General features: G+C 41.7%; 1 protein-coding gene and 1 pseudogene across 2 annotated transcripts in view; both read left to right on the top strand.

Moving 5' to 3' along the window:
- Nucleotides 1-17626, top strand: part of Cfdp1 (craniofacial development protein 1) — a 94853-nt gene that overhangs the window by 47281 nt on the left and 29946 nt on the right. The window lies entirely within an intron of this gene.
- LOC131912159 (U1 spliceosomal RNA) lies at nt 8587-8737 on the top strand (annotated as a pseudogene).

Consider the following 17626-nt stretch of genomic DNA (forward strand, 5'->3'; position numbering starts at 1 on the left):
GTTGCTGTTCTAGAGAAGGACACTGTTGCTGTTCTAGAGAAGGACACTGTTGCTGTTCTAGAGAAGGACACTGTTGCTGTGGGAAGCTACTTTAGTTTGTTTGTTTGGTTTTTGTTTTTCTAGACAGGGTTTCTCTATGTAATAAATAGCCTTGGCTGTCCCAGAACTCACTTTGTAGACCAGGCTGGCCTCAGATTCACAGAAATCTGCCTGCCTTTGCTTCCAAGATTAAAGGAATGTGCCACCACACCCGGCTTGCTTTAGTTTTTTTTTGTTTTTGTTTTTTGTTTTTGTTTTTTCCAATGTTCAGTTTCCTTTAATGACCCCATCTTCCTTGAAGGGTAGGTGCAGGCAGCTAGGCCACGGCAAGACATGTTCACTTGAAGAGCTTGCCTTGGTTGACGGCTTTACCCACATGCTGAAAGGCTCCCTCCCAGGAAAAGTACTCTCGAACCAGGGTCTTGGTTAACATTTGTTTACTCACTTCCTTGGTGTGTGCGTGTGTACGTATGTGGACACGTTTTTGCCATGACATCCATGTGGAAGTCAGAAGATAGCTTGTGTGAGTCGGTGCCTCTTTCCACTACTTGAGTATTAAGTCAGTGTCTCTCCTTCCACTGCTTGAGTATTAAGTCGGTGTCTCTCCTTCCACTCCTTGAGTATTAAGTCGGTGCCTCTCCTTCCACTACTTGAGTATTAAGTCGGTGTCTCTCCTTCCACTACTTGAGTATTAAGTCGGTGTCTCTCCTTCCACTCCTTGAGTATTAAGTCGGTGCCTCCCCTTCCACTACTTGAGTATTAAGTCGGTGTCTCTCCTTCCACTACTTGAGTATTAAGTCGGTGTCTCTCCTTCCACTCCTTGAGTATTAAGTCGGTGCCTCTCCTTCCACTGCTTGAGTATTAAGTCGGTGTCTCTCCTTCCACTCCTTGAGTATTAAGTCAGTGTCTCTCCTTCCACTCCTTGAGTATTAAGTCGGTGTCTCTCCTTCCACTCCTTGAGTATTAAGTCGGTGCCTCTCCTTCCACTGCTTGAGTATTAAGTCGGTGTCTCTCCTTCCACTCCTTGAGTATTAAGTCAGTGCCTCTCCTTCCACTACTTGAGTATTAAGTCAGTGCCTCTCTTTCCACTACTTGAGTATTAAGTCGGTGTCTCTCCTTCCACTGCTTGAGTATTAAGGCTCAAACACACTCAGGTCACTAGGTTTGCAGGGTAAACATCTTTATTTACTAATCCATCTTGCTGGCCCAAAGATAGCAACTTTTAAAACAGTACTTGCTAGGTAGTGGTGGCAGGTGGGTATCTTGTGAGTTCAAGGCCAGCCTGGTCTGCAGAGCGAGTTCCAGGATAGCCAGGATTATACAGATAAACGCTGACTCACCCCCCCCCAAAAAAAAACACCCAATACTTTTCCTACTACATTAAGAAAATAAATAAAGCCAGACAGTGGTGGTGTATGCCTCTAATCCCAGCACTTGGGAGGCAAAAGTAGACACATCTCCGTGAGTTCTGGGCCAACCTGGTATACACAGAGCAAGTTCCAGGACAGCCAGAGCTATACAGAGAAACCCTGTCTCAAAAACTGAGAGAGAGAGAGAGAGAGAGAGAGAGAGAGAGAGAGAGAGAGAGAGAGAGAATAAATGAATTGTAGATTTAGAAAAAACTGCAAAGGTAATTAGAGTATGCTCTGTGTATACCTCACCCAACATCTTGCAGACCTAAGATGCACTTGTCAGAACTGAGAGGCTGTGGTGCCTCCCATCTGTATACATGGGACACCTCCAACACTGCCCATCTCTTGCTTATGTGACTTCAAGCCTGGCATCAGACATTAAGACTTCTTCCCCGCCATAATGTCCTGTGCAGGGCAAGTGACATGCACTCAACAAACTACTACTTCATTCTTAAGTGAAACTGGCTTCTTTCTGGTCTCTCCTTTCTGCTTCTCTCCCTGTCTCTGTCTCTCTCTTCCCTACTTCCCTTTCTTTCTTATGTTGTTTAGCTCTTCAGAACTAAAGAATACTTTTTGCAAAGTGTTTTGCTAGGGATGTAGAGAAGAATGAAAAAGTTTCCATCTTCAAGGACTGGAATCCCAGTGATTGAAGGGAAACAGTTCTATAACCAGATGTACACAAGTTCTCTCTTTTTTTTTTTTTTTTTTTTTTTTTTTTTTTTTTTTTGGTTTTTCGAGACAGGGGTTTCTCTGTGTAGCTTTGCACCTTTCCTGGGACTCACTTGGTAGCCCAGGCTGGCCTCAAACTCACAGAGATCCGCCTGGCTCTGCCTCCCGAGTGCTGGGATTAAAGGCGTGCGCCACCACCGCCCGGCAAGTTCTCTTTTCAACTAAATTAATTATGTATTTGGTGGGTGTGTGTGTGTGTGTCTGTCTGTCTGTCTGTCTGTCTGTCTGTCTGTCAGTATTGCAGGCATGTGCCACTCACCTGACTTCATAGTGGCATTTAATGTATTCCTCTATCCTTTGCGTATCTTACAAATTGGTGTTAATATAGAGACTTGATTAGATTTCACTCATGTATAATTGAGCAGTGGTTGGTTGGTTGGTTGGTTGGTTGGTTGGTTGGTTGGTTGGTTGGTTTGGGGACATGGTCTCACCATGAGCCCTGGCTGGCCTGGAACTCACTACATAGACAAATCTGGATTTGAATTCACAGATATCTGATTACCTCTGTTTCTCAAATGCTGGGAATAAAGGTATGTGCTGCCACACCCAGCTTTGTTTGTTTTTTAGTACCAAGATTATATCATGCTTAGTATTGAAAATGTTGAATAACATTTTATATTAGGAAACTCATAAAGCTTAATTTTTTGTTTTAAATTTTTGATTTTGTGTGTGTGTGCGCGCGCGCGCACGCGCGCGCGCGAGAGAGAGAGAGAGAGAGAGAGAGAGAGAGAGAGAGAGAGAGAGAGAGAGAGACAGACACATTAGTAGCCACTAATGGTTATAAACCTGGTCATGTTTGGAAAATGGTGACAGGAGGAGAAATTTATGTCTTTATGAGTATTGTAAGTAATAAATAAGGAATAACAGAATCTTTCCTCTCTTTAGTTCCTAGTTTATATAGGAAAAATAAATTGTTTTCATTTATTTACTTGTTTGCAAACTGGTTCAGTCATTAACATCCTCCAGTAGTGACTACTTAATATTTGTATCATAAAGCCATGAACTTAATTTCAGTTTTTGATTTTTATTTTTGAACCATAAATGTAAATACTTGGTCTTATTTCAGTTTGTTGTGGTTACCATCCTTACTGATTCTCAAGTTGTTTCCTCTTTGGCATTACTACTTCAAGTACATTCCCATGTCCTTTGACACTTGTCCCTCTGTCTTTGATAGCTGCCGTCTGATCTGTGTGACTAAATAATCCAGTCTAATTTTGTGCATTTCCTGCCTGTGGCCAGTTGGTGTTTGCTGTATTTTAATTTTGCAGTTCTGTTTGTTCTTGGAATGTATTTCACTAGAGATGTATCAGTGACTATGAAAGGGCTTTTTTCCTTCTTATCTTTAGACTCCTCTGCTGTAGTTTTTAACTTGTAGAGATGGCTTTGTCTCCGTAATAAATTTGGCTGTGTTTGCCTCCGTAGATTAACCTTCATACGTCTCAGAACGTTCCACACTTTGTTTTCACTCAGTGTGCCCTGGAGTTACTTGATTGTGTACTTACAAAGTTTTCTTACCTGTTGCTTGCAAACAAGATAGCCTGGGTCCATTTCTCATCTCTGTTATGACAAAGGAGAGTCCTGCATTGAGCAGGCTTATGCTGTGTGTTCTTGTGGTTTCTAGCAAGATTTCAGTATGATTTAAGGTTATCTGTTAACTTTAATTATGCCCAATTAAATGTCTGTAGTAGATTTAAATAAAAATAGTAATATTTACTTAAAGAGTTTGGTGTATATAATTAATTGGGGAAATGCAGATCAAATATAATGAAATTCCAATTTACTCCTACTAGGGTAGCTCATATAATAATAATGTAGGGGGCTGGAGAGATGGCTCAGAGGTTAAGAGTACTGGCTGCTCTTCCAGAGGACCTGGGTGGATTCCCAGCACTCTACAGCAGCTCACAACATCTGTAACTCCAGTTTCAGCAGTTTGACACCGTTTTCTGGTCTCATCAGGCACCAGTCACTCATGTGATGCACAGATGTGCATGCTGGCAAAACACCCATGCATGTAAAATAAAGTGAAGTTAAAAATTAAATGATTTTGTTAAAAGATGATCCAGGAGTGGTGGTTCAACATATGGAATCACAGTATTCAGAAGCCTGAAGCAGAAGGATTATTGTGAGCTTCAAGCCAGTGTGCACTATAAAGGAGGCTGTTTCTTTAAAAACAAAAAAAGATTGACCATAGCAGGTGTAGCCAGAGCATGGAGATACCAAGACCATTCTATACTGCTGATTAAATGTAAGTACTTTACAGGAAAGAAATTGACATTTCCTTAAAAATAAAAAATAAACAGAGTTATTGTCTTAGTTAGGGTTATTATTGCTGTGATGAAACACCATGACCAAAACAACTTGAGGAGGAAAGAGTTTATTCAGCTTAAACTTCCAGGTAACATTCCATCATTGAGGGAAGTCAGGACAGGAACTCAAAAGGGGCAGGAATTTGGATGCAGGAGCTGATGCAGTAGCCATGGAGGGGTGCTGCTTACTGACTTGCTCCTCGTGGCTTTGCTCAGCCTGCTTGCTTATAGAACCCAGGACCAGCAGCCCAGAGATGGCACCACTCACAATGGGCTGGGTCCTCCTCCATCAATCACTAATTAAGAAAGTCTTCAGCCGGGCAGTGGTGGCGCACGCCTTTAATCCCAGAGGCAGAGCCAGGCGTATCTCTGAGTTCGAGGCCAGCCTGGTCTACAGAGTGAGTTCCAGGACAGGCACCAAAGCTACACAGAGAAACCCTGTCTCGAAAAACCAAAAAATAAAATAATAATAATAATAATAATAATAATAATAATAATAATAAAAATCTTCTACAGGCTTCCCTACAGCCCAATCTTATGGAGGCATTTTCTCAATTGGGGTTCCCTCCTCTCAGATTACTCTAGCCCGGGTCAAATTGACATAAAATTAGCCAACATAGACACCACGTGGCCCAGCAGTTCCACTCGCTATACCTGTGAGAAATTAAAACAGCCACACAGAAAGTTGGTGCACAAATGTGCTAAAAAGTAGAAATGGCCCAGTCACTACTAAGTGGTAAACAGATAAACAAAATGTGTATCTATGAATGAATGGAATGGAATTCAGCCATAAGAAGGATGAAGTAACTCTCAACAACCTAGGAACAGAATGGAATTTCTTCAACCTGAGAAAGCTTGTGTAGGAAAATCCCATAATCAACATACTCAAGAGAGTCTGGGTGCTTTCCCAGTAAGATAAGAACATGACTAGGATTTCCACTCATGCCCATTCTACTTTATTCAGGAGGCCATAGTCACGACATTGCTGGTTTCCCACTAAAACCATCCTGTGTTCCAGGATCCACACGAGTATTCTGTCTTGCAGTAAGTTGTCAGATCTCCTGAGTCTTCACCAGTCTGTGACAGGTTCTTGGCTAAGCAGCTTTTTTAAAAAATTAATTTTGTTTGTTAATAAAGATGTATTGCCTTGTGTGGTGGCGCATGTCTGTAATCACAGCACTTGGGAAGCTGAGGCAGGAGGATTTCTGCAAGATTGAAGTCATCCTGGGCTATACAGTGAGACCCTACCTCAAAAAATTAAATAAATACTTATTTTTGTCAGCATGCTTGAGCTTTCAGACTTCACTGTGGCCTTACCTACTTGCTGTCAAATGATAGGAGAGGTGAGACCATGTGCATTTTCTAAGAGAAGCCAAGTCATTTTTCAGAGTGGGAAGTCCTATTGACTGACAAGACTTAAAATTCTTTTTTAAGTAGTGGAATAGAAAGAGGAATAGGAGAGATTTGCTTTCAACGTTGGAAGGAGATGGCATAGAATCTCTTGCAGGAGAGTTGCTTTTGAGTGGAAGTTTTTAGAGCTATTTTGGAAAATCAGAGTATGACTGTTAGAGATGATCTAGTTTCTGTTACTTCCTGCATCCTATCTCTCAATCTGGTATGACGTGCACTTGAGAGTTCCCTTAGAGAGGTTTGGCAAGTTTACTTATCCTGAGGCTGTGTAGTTTGCGTTCTTTTGCGTTTGTGTTTACCTGCTTCTTCCCTGTCAGGATCCAGGACACAGTCTCATGACCTTTCTGAACTGACACCAAGTCTGTACCAGCAAACCTTGAATTTGCTGCACACTTTAAGCAAGGCAAAGTCCTCATAGGAGATTATTATGAAGGCCAAACATCCACACTGGAGTCATTGTTTCAAGTTAACTGAACTACACTCCTTATAATCCAGCGTCCATGTTGGTCTACCTTAAACCACTCACAATAGGAAAACAAATGATCTTGTTCATATTGTCATGATTGGGGCTTCTGTGCAAACAAATTTAAAGTCTTGAATGTTTAGGAAAGCAATCAAAATATCATCAACAAGACAGATCCATCAGTGTATCAAAATGACAGACATCACAGTGCAATCCGTTTTGTCCTAGGGTGCATAAAGGCTCCTGACTCTCAGCCTCTAGATAGTTTCCCTTCTTAGAGAAAGGAGGTTTTGCTTTGGTGGAGCAGGGGTATGTGGTGTGCAGGAGGAGCCAGGCAGAAGTCTTAATCCTGTTCTTGCCTTTAGCTGCCAGCAGAGGTGGAAAGTGATGACAGCAGTGGGTTCCTCGCTGCCTGCTCTCCTCTTTCTGGTTAAACAGACTTTTGTAGTCTTCCTGTTCATCCGCTGGTAGTGAAAACAGACTGCTTCTGGTAAAGCTGCTGGGGCTGAGGCACAGCAGGGTTGTGCACCAGAGTTCCAGCTGTTCTTCATGGAGGAGTGGAAAGGGTTACCAGTGAGAAGCAGCACCAGCAAGGGTGGTCACCCTAGTGAACAGCAGTTTCTTTAAACGCCCTAGCGTTTCCTAGTCTTAATAATTAAGAAAGAAAGGACCAGTTTTCTCTATGTCTTTTTTGTTTATTTTTTGCTTTGGTTTTTGGGGTGTTCTTTTTTGTTTGTTTGTTTGTTTGTTTTTTGCTTTGGTTTTTGGGGTTTTTTTTGAGACAGGATTTCTCTGTAGCTTTGGAGCCTCTCCTGGAACTCATGCTTTAGACAGGCTGGCCTCAACTCACAGAGATCCACCTGCCTCTGCCTCCCGAGTGCTGGGATTAAAGGTGTGTTCCACTACTGCCTGGACTCTGTCTTTTTTTAAGCATCTGCACATGTGTACGTTTGTATGTGTACATGTGTATGCACATTCACATGTGTGTATATGGAGATACAAAGTTGACATCATATAGCTTCTTCAGTCTTTTTTCCACTTACTTAACAAGGGAAGGTCTGTTGTTTGACCTGGAGCTTGCTAATTCTATCTAGACGGGCTAAGCAGCTTGCTCTGGGGGACCTGTTATCTGTCTCCCAAGTGTTGAAAATGAAGTGACTGCCACACCTGCCAGGCTTTTACATGGGCCTGAGGATCTGGACTTTAGTCCTCACCCTTGCACAGCAAACACTTTATTTACTGAGCCGTCTTCCCAGCCTCGGTTCTCAATCTCTTGCAGTGAAAAACAAGCCCTGGTATTAACAAAGGGTTCTAAAACCTCTAGCACACAAATACAGAGGAAGGGTCCCGGCAGTAGATGTTTTGACATGCTGAGTGGAACCATCACCTTGTGACCTGGGACATTCAGGCACAAGGTCATCTTGAAGCACAAAGCTGGAATGTGTATCAGTTAAATGCCACTGGAACTTTAGATGTGAAACAGACCATGGGAAATGAACCTGAGCAAGGCTAAGGAGCAAAGCAGAGTTGAAAGACTGAAGCCTTTGCGTGTTCCCGCTAGAGTTGTTTTCCATGGATCCATGCTGCCTTTTTAAAGAGAATCTTAGAAATGCGGGTAAATGAAAAGCAGGAAGAGGAAAAGAACTCTTCAACTCCTCCAGAAGTGCTGAGGCCAAAGCTGTGAAAAGTGTCAGTTTTCCCACAACCACCCTGTCCACCATTTCCTGCTGAAACCTGCTGTGTATATAAAGGCCAAAGGAGCCTTCCTGCCTGGGGTTGTCAGCACAATGCTGAGTACACTCCGAGTCCTGTCCAGCTCCAAGAGGTTTGTCTCGGAGTTGTGTTTTGGAGCCCTCTGCCAACTCAGCCGGTGTCTTATTTCCGAGAGAAGCACCTGTTTTCTCTCGACAGCATGGTAATTGTGCAGTCTTACATGGTTTTCCTCAGGCTAGGTACCGAGCTCAACATTATAAAACAGCATTTCTGAATGCTACAACAGAATCAGTTGGATTTCCATTAGCAGCTTCGAATCTCACTTTGGAGTAGGACTAGTAAGGTCAAGAATGGCAACCAGAGAAGTACAGCTGATGCCGTGCTGTACAGGCAGCTGGGCAGGCAATTACTACAAAACCTTTCTAATTACAGCTGTCAGCATGTACACACAATTCATTAAAAACTGATGCCTTGTCAGTGAAACCTAGTGAAGAAAACATAGCATCATTAGAGCATAATTAACTGGAAAGGGGAGCATTAAAAATTGCCCTGGCGAGGCTTATCCATTGCACTCCGGATGTGCTGACCCCTGCGATTTCCCCAAATGCGGGAAACTCGACTGCATAATTTGTGGTAGTGGGGGACTGCGTTCGCGCTCTCCCCTGAAAAAAAGAAAAAAATTAAAAAAAAAAAAATTGCCCTGGGAGTGGAAGCTCTGTGCTTGCCCCTGATGGCTTTAAGCCAAATGTAACACTAGCCTAAGAAGAGAGTGGTCATCATGAAAATATTTTCTTTCCTTCCCAGTCAGGAAGCAGAGTCACAATGGAGACCACTGCTCTGCTGTGCATTTTGAATGTGCAGGAAACAGCCAGCCATTACCAGCAGAACTTTTCCTGCTGATGAATGAACCCTGAGGACACAGTGACCTGTCTTGTTAATGAGTTCATGAAGAATCTGGTCCTTGCATTGACCCTGTCCTTAGAAGCTTTCTGTAAAGCTGAAACAGCATTTCTCTGATTTAGGAGTTAACTCTTAGTGAGCAAATGGGAGCCAGAGTGAGAAAAGAACCTGTGTGCAAAGAAGCGAAGTCTGCCAAGGGCCTTCTATGTCTTGGGCTTTTTATTTTGACTCCATTTGCAGGGACGTGCTGTGTTGTGTTGTCCTGTTGTGTTTTTCTTGATGTGGTAGTTGTAACTGGTGATGTTTCCCTGATTTCTTTTTCAGCATGTTACTTGCATATAGAAATCTGCTGGGGTCTGTGTGTTAGTTTATATCCTGTCACTACTGAATATTTATCAGATCGGAGAGTTTCCTAGTGGAATCCATAGGGTCCTTTATCTGTAGAATCATATCACCTGAAGATAATGATCCTTTGACTTCGTCCTTTTCGTCCCTACCCTTTTATTTCCTCCTTCAAGTTATTTGGATTTTAGTTTTTGATTACTATTTCATTTTTCCTGTTTGTTGATTGGGTTGTTTGATATCATATTTGGTTTTTGAGTTCTTTGCAAGTTAATATATTCCTGATTCTACATATTTAATAAGATTGGAGAAAACGGACCTTGTTTTTTATTTTAGTGGTAATGCTTTAATTTTCCCCTCATCTAGTGTAATGTTGGCTATAGATTCATTGTGTATACATGCATTATGTTCTTCCCACTCCTAGTTTCTTCAAGACCTTATCATGATTGAATACTGATATTGTCCAAAGCCTTTTCAACATCTGTTGAGATGATCATGTGATTTCTGCCCTTGAATCCATTTATACACTATATTACATGTCTTGTTTTGCCTATGTTGAACCATCCCTGAATCTCTGGAAGAAAACCAACTTAATCACAACAACTCAGATTTGTTTGTTTTCAATTAAATTACTTTTTTTTTTTTTTTTTTTTTTTTTTTAAGACAGAGTCTCACTATGTAGCTTTCGCTTGCCTGAAACTCCCCATGTAAACCAAGTTGGCCTTAGACTCATAGAGATCCACTTGAGTGTTGGGATCAAAACATGTGCCACCACACCCAGCCTCACTCAAGTTTTTAAAGAGCACTAAACTGAGAGGTCACAAGAAAGGAAATGCAAATGACCCCTACACTTTAGGAAAGATGCCGCATTTTTCTCAGTGAGAAAAAAACTCACGGATTTGTTTGTTTGTTTGTTTGTTTTACATGTATGAGGTTTTGACTGCATTATGTCTAAGTACCATGGGCATGCATTGTCTGTGGAGCCCAGAAGAGGATGTCAGCTCCTCTGGAACTGGAGTTATATGGGTGCTGAGAATCAAACCCAGGTCCCCTGGAAGAACAGCCAGTGCTCTTACCACTGAGCCATCTCTCCAGCCCCAAACCCACAGATTCCAGTCATTAGGAGAAGCCGTTTTTCACCAGATTTTCAGAAACCATAAAGTTCAGTCACGCTGCTTTTCAAGACCTGTGTTTATTATAGACCACCTGCACACTGGAACTTCTCTCCTCAGTGACTTTGCTCTCCTGGGTATCACCTCCTCAGCATCAGTGGTAACCACAGGATAAATTATGGTCCTTCTGTACCATAGAGTGGCCTTCAGCTTTAAAGGAGTGGGATGTCCTTTACATGTTGGTGGGGAAGGAACTGTAAATGATTGTGGATGTTCAGATTCTCTGAGTGGACATAGTCAGAACTCTGGGGCTGGCAAGATGGTTCAGCTGGTAAATGAGCCTGCCGCCAAGTCTTAGGACCTAAGTTTGGTTCCTCAGAGCCACATGGTACAAGAGAGAAGTGACTCCTGAAAATGGTCCTCTGATGGACACACAAGAGACTGTGGTATGTGCAGGCATACTCACACACTCATATACAATAAATTAAGTAAGTAAATCTAATAAAACATTTAATCTTTAGAAAAGAAATGAGAAAAATTACGTGAACAGGGTATATTGGAACAGGTAGATTATTTTTTACTGGGACATCTTTTTGTTCATTTTGTTCATTTTTAAGCCATGCCTCTAGACTTCAGTTTGTTAGACTGAGATTGTGTTTCTCTTCTTTTAAAAATGTCTTCTATTTATGTGTGTACATCTGTATGTGTGACTAGGCACATGTATGTGTGGGTGCCTGCCAAAGCCAGAAGAGGACATTAGATCCTTTGGAGCTGGAGTTAGAGATGTGTGCTGGGATCTGAACTCTGGTTCTCATGATTGAGCAGCAAGGACTATTAACCTCTGGGTTGTCTCTCTAGCCCATGTTGCATGTAAGTGGTATAAAAAGACAAGAGGTTTATTGTGCCATTGCATGGCCCTTCCTTCCTTCTTTTGCTGACCATATCTCCCCAGCCATCAGCCTTGGCTTCTGCTTCACAACTGGTTACCCAGTCACCTTGTAGACTGACTCTGGGGCTTGTGCCTCAGGGATATGCGGGTGTTAGAAAAACAAGTGAATGCAGGCTTCTCTGTACAGGGTAGGTTGCTGTGACAGTTCTGTCCTCGTGCCATCCTCTTCTGGTCCTTGCACTCATCTTACTGTTTTCAAGGAGGGCGGGGCAGGGAGACATTTGTAAGTCTTCATGGACAAGATTACAAAGAGGTTACAGGTGCTAGGCACAGGAAGGTAGGCAAGCAGTTCTGGGTTTTTCCAGAGGACCGTGAGGTAACTGATAACCCAGTGCTTCTGTTCCACATGGGCTCTTGTAGAGCTTAATAATTAGTAAAGCTCTCAGTCTTCTCCTGAGTTAAATTGATACCTCAGCCACTGAAGGGGAACAAATGAAAGAGTACTTTCTCCAGGGTGGGGCAGTGCACATAGCAGATGAATTAGGAGCGCAGCCCAGAAGCCTTGGCGTGGTCACGCCTTGCTAACCACCATAACTTCCTTCTTTATGTATAATCAGCTTGTGGAGAGTGTGAGAATGGCCGTGTGCTTTGTTAGTAACCAGAGTGTGGTATGAGGGGTTTTAAGTATTTCCTTTCTTGTCTCTTTTGGTTTTCTCCTCTACTTTTAAAAAAAAAAAAAAAAAAAAGCTCCACAACTCTTGTTTGATGGCAATCTAAGCAGCATTTCAGGGCTCCCCTTCTTGATTTCTATCTGACAGAGGCATGTTTCCATGTAGCCATCTCTTGTGGTTTTCCTTGGTCCTGAAGCAAACATAGCATATATCTGAAACAGGTAACCATCAAAGACTTATCATTTTAGAATTCACCTGAGCACATCACACCGCATTTAGGCAGTGGAATGAGTATAATGGTTCTGACTTTGCTGAGACACAATTTTCCTTTTGGGGAGTGCAGTCATGGAGACAGTCTATTACATAGTGCAGGCTAGCCTGTATCCTCCCACCTCTCCTGAGCGCTGGGATGTCAGATGTACACCACTCTTACCCACTGAGCCATCTCACCTGCCCCAGTTTGCGCCTTAGATAAGTAACATTGCCAGTGATTTTCTTTTATGTTGACCCAGTAGCCATGCAGATACCTCTCCTGTTCTTCAAGAAATATTATTAAGAACATGAGTAGGCACAGAAAGACAAGAAGTGTTTACTGGAGATATCTTGGTATGTGTATACATATCTATATATATAAAACTTGACTGCATAAGACAACCCAATGTTTTAAATAAAAGTAGACAGACTTCATAAAAGAAGATAGATAAATAAGTACATGAAAGTATGTTTGACATTAAGAGACTTCAAGGAAGTGAAAGTCAATCCATGTTAGTTGAAATGAGATAAGGAATGCCAAATGTTGGCAAGGATATAGAGCAGCCAAACTCCTAGGAGAGTTTCCAACTTCGAGAACTATTGGGCATCGTTGTTGTTAAGTTTAATATGCACCTACTCCATACTCAGCAATTCTGCTTCTGTTTTCATTCAAAAGAAATGAAAACGGGTGAATTTTAAAGACTTCATGCCATATTTTATTCCTAATAGTGTAAAACTGCTAACAGCTCAGGTGTCCAGAGATAGGAGGATGGATTAGCAAAGTATGGCAATAATGAGGACCCAGCCACTGGTCCTTGTAACACTGGTGAGTCTGGAGGGCATTGTGCCACATGGAAGCCACCAACCACACACAAGTTGTTGTTCGAATCTAAATGGTCTTTTAATAAAAAAAAAAAAAACACCAGAGCCAGATATCAGGGTAGAAGTTGAAAGATCAGAGAAGCAGAGCAGCCAGCCACTGGTTTTTACCTCTACAAAATCTTCAGCCTAAAGAGAGTGAGTTCCTGTTTCCTCACGCCTTATATACCTTTCTCTGCCCAGACATCATTTCCTGGGATTAAAGGTGTGTGCAACCACTGCCTGGCTCTGTTTCCAGTGAGGCCTTGAACTCACAGAGATCCAGACGGATCTCTGCCTCCCTAGTGATAGGATTAAGGGTGTGTGCCACCACTATCTGACCTCTATGTCTAATCTAGTGGCTGGCTCTGTCATCTGATCTTCAGGCAAGCTTTATTAGTGTACACAGTATATCACCCATTTCCTCTTTTTTTGTCTAAAATAATAAAAGGTTATAACTAATATAAGAAAAACTATATACAATAAGTATATACAATATATACAGCCAAGAGTTACATTAACAATGTCCAGTCCATAAACATTTGACAAATTCAGAGAAAATACTCCGTTATGTATCCTATTTTTGTGAGTCCAAAGTGTTGTATCTAATTCATGTTCTATCCTAACTTGTATTACCAACCAAAAATATCTTTTGATGTCTTTCAATCTTATACACTTTACACCTCTTCAGTGAGTAACAAGGAAAACTATAACTATCTAATCTTCAACTCTCTGAGAGACCTGAGAAGGAAATAATATTACCTAAGTAAGTGGGAAGTGCAAACAAGTGACTTCAAAAAATATGAGAAATGACAGAAACAGCTGGCTGCCTGGACAGTCACCCAAGATTTCTCTGCAATGTTGGGGCATCCATCTTTGTTCGGCCTATAGGCCTAACCATATCTGACAGACTCATCTGTGAAGCAGGATTTTTTTGTTTTGTTTTGTTTTGTTTTGTTTTGTTTTTCGAGACAGGGTTTCTCTGTGTAGCTTTGCGCCTTTCCTGGAACTCACTTGGTAGCCCAGGCTGGCCTCGAACTCACAGAGATCCACCTGGCTCTGCCTCCCGAGTGCTGGGATTAAAGGCGTGCGCCACCAACGCCCAGCGGATTTTTTTTTTAAGCAGGATTTTCTAAAGGGCCTTCCTACCTTGTCTTGGCAAGGTTCAGCAGTCCTTTTGTATCCTGCTTATCCAGTTTAGACATCATATTATCAACAGTTGAGACAAGGGCATTTTCTTGCCCAGTGGCTTACTTGCCACAAAGAAAATAAACTCCATGTGGAGTTTTGTTTTTTCAGTGCCTGTCATCTTCTCTGAAGTATATTGGTGCTGCCAGGAGCAGACATGTCTCACTGTCATTAAAAAAAAAAAAAAAGAATCTATGTTATTAAAACATCTTAAATGCCATATCTTATAGATCTCAAGTGTTTGAAGATGACCTGTCTGTCTAAACTATATCTCTGTTTGACCTTAAAAACATGTGTAACCTGACTATATGTTGGATTGTAATAGGTGACCAATTACTAACTTGTATTTCTTTATATCCTAATTAGTTGGTAATAATAACTTTCAAGGACTAGCAATTTGCATTACATTGTTAAATGAGCTGCATAGGCACAATACCTGAATAAGATTAGAAATATATGTACAGTATTTTCTAACAAAATTAATCTCAAATTTGTATCTATATATAATACCTATATAGTATACAAAAATCGGATTGGATGTAAAATACTTAAAATTAGTAGTTGCTTTTTTAAAGTAGATTAAATTCTATTTAATCTACTTTAAATTTAAGTAGATTAAAGGTAGTAATAATCTACCTCTTATCTTATATCTATATCCTCCTCTTTTTCTTTGAAGATTCAATAATCTACCCTTTTTATCCTATTATTTCCTCTGGAAATGCAGCCAGTACTTTTAACCACTGAGCCATCTCTCCAAACCCCCCTTCTTGTTTTGTTTTGAGGTAGAGTTTCATTATGGAGCTGAGGCTGGCCTTGAATTGATCTTCCTGCTGTAGCCTCCTAAATCTTGGTACTACAGGGGTGAACCATCATCACATCAGTGGTGATTTTTCTTTTCAAGCTCCTGACCATAAGAATGTGATGTCTCCACATAGCAGGTTAAGCAGTGCCAGTAGCAGTCCTCATAGCTGCAGAATGAAACTCCATTATTACTCATTGATGTAACCCTGGTGAATAAGGCTCACTTTGTGTTTTGTTTTTTTTAAAGATTTATTTATTATGTATACAATCTTCTGTCTGCACATATCCCTGCAGGCCAGAAGAGGGCACCAAATCTCATTACAGATGGTTGTAAGCCACCATGTGTTTGCTGGGAATTGAACTCAGGACCTTTGGAAGAGCAAGCAGTGCTCTTAACCTCTGAGCCATCTCTCCAGCCCTCATTTTGTGTTTTAAGAGCTGGAATTTGCTTCATTTTGTCCTAGAGACTGGATGGCCTGCCTGAGAGGCAGCCTTCAAAATAATAGCAAAACTCTGTGGATACATTGTGCTTGGGAATGGACCTGATTGTAGAGTGAGGGTCATTCTCAAGAGATATGTAAACTCTTCATGGTCTAGTCATTAGATCATGAATCTACTAAGAAGTAGGATTCTGTAAAACCTTTTCTGTTAGGCACTGAAAGGATATTCTAGCTTCTTACTTTTCTTCATTCCATCAATGTACTCAATGAGAGTTTTTTTTCATTTGTTTTTCCAATGGAGAAAGAGCAATAAGTTAATGGCTACCCCATCCCAGCCTCTCTTGAATCTTAAGTCTATATATTCATTGTTTTTTAAATCTGCCTCTTGCTGACTTAATAACTACATCTAGTTAGGACCAGTTCAGCTATGTCCACGCTTTAACGTTTGGGTGACTGCTTGTGCTTCGGCCAAAGAAATCAAGAGCTTGCTTAAATGGTGGTCCTCAACCCAAAGTGTATTCCTAGTGATGTGCAGAGGCCGGGGCCTTGCTCCTAGAGTATGTCTTGGGGAACAAGAAAGGGAACCTAGAATTTGCATTTTGTGTATGTTTCTACTTGCATGCACACTTATAAAGGTCAGAGGACAGCTTGTGGGATCGGTTCTCTCCTACTATGTGGGTTCCAGGAGTCAAGCTTGACGGCCTTTACCCACACAGCCATCCTGTGGGCCCAAGTTTGTATTCTTAGTAATTCAGGGATTCCAGAGCTGATGGTTCTTAGACTTCTGAGGAACACTAAACAAGATGTGGTGGCTGTTGGAGGAGAAGCAGGCAGTAGATGTTCTTGGTGTTCTATTTATCATGCGCTGTCAGGAGCCAGAGCTCCCAGGAATAGGAACCCTGGGTACGCTGTGTCCCTGGCTTCAGCATGGCTGCTGGCATAGACTAGGAAAGAATACAGGACATTGTGAATGAGCAAATGAACTAATTAGAGTAAATGGCATATGCACAGAGTGCTATCAAAAACAGCTCCATTCGGGAACTTTGATGTTGTGGAGAGGACTGCAGATCCGTAAGCACAGTATCTATTAATAATAAGTAGGACACTAAAATACTGCAGCAGTAGAGGTGAAACAGGACAGCTTCAAAATTAGGAAGATGAAGACACTAACAGGGGAAGACTGAAGATTCTCCAGGATTTTCCCCTTTGGGTGGTTGTTAGATTGAACTCACATATGCCAGGCACATACAATACTATTGAGCTACACCATATCATCATCCCCACCTCCCCCCACCCCCAAAAAAAAGGTTAACCCAAATTGACTACCAGTGATTGGTTATTTGCTTATTTATTTATTTATTGTTTTTCGAGACAGGGTTTCTCTCTGTAACAGCTCTAGCTGTCCTGGAGCTTGCTTTATAGACCAGCCTGGCTTTAAACTCCGAGAGATCTGTTTACCTCTGCTTCCTGAATGCTGGGATTAAGGCATGTACTACCACCACCTGGCTAAAATTTGTGGTTTTTGATATAGATAGAGTCTTACTATGTAGTCCTGACTAGCCTGGAACTCTGTAGATCAGGCTGGCCTCATAGAGATTCACCTAACTGCAGTTTGAGTGCTAGGATTTAAAGTCTGTGTCACAAAGTCTACACACACCCGTGTGTGTGTGTGTGTGTGTGTGTGTGTGTGTGTGTGTGTGTGTGTCTGTGTGTGTGTGTGTGTGTGTCTGTGTATCTGGTGTGTGTGTGTGTGTGTGTATGCTATGCTTGTGTGGATTCCTGTGGAGGTTAGAAGACTTAGGATCCTCTGGAGCTGGAGTTAATAGGCAGGGTAAGGAAGGGTGCCTGGGCCTGGGTACTGGGAACCAAACCTGGGAAGAACAACAAAGCCATCTCTCCAGTTTCCAGTGAATTTTTTTTTAATCAAAATTATACAGATGTACAGTTTGAAAAGCCAAAATATATCATACCAGTCACCTGACTGCAACCTGTCTTCTGCTTCCTAGACGCTGTCACTTAATAAAAACTTTCTAAGCTACTCCTCTCCCTCCCTCTCCCCCCGACTCTCTGTTCCATATTTTAAAATAATGTGCTTCTGTAG

This window comes from Peromyscus eremicus, chromosome 5 (assembly GCF_949786415.1).
Source record: "Peromyscus eremicus chromosome 5, PerEre_H2_v1, whole genome shotgun sequence".
Lineage (NCBI taxonomy): Eukaryota > Metazoa > Chordata > Mammalia > Rodentia > Cricetidae > Peromyscus > Peromyscus eremicus.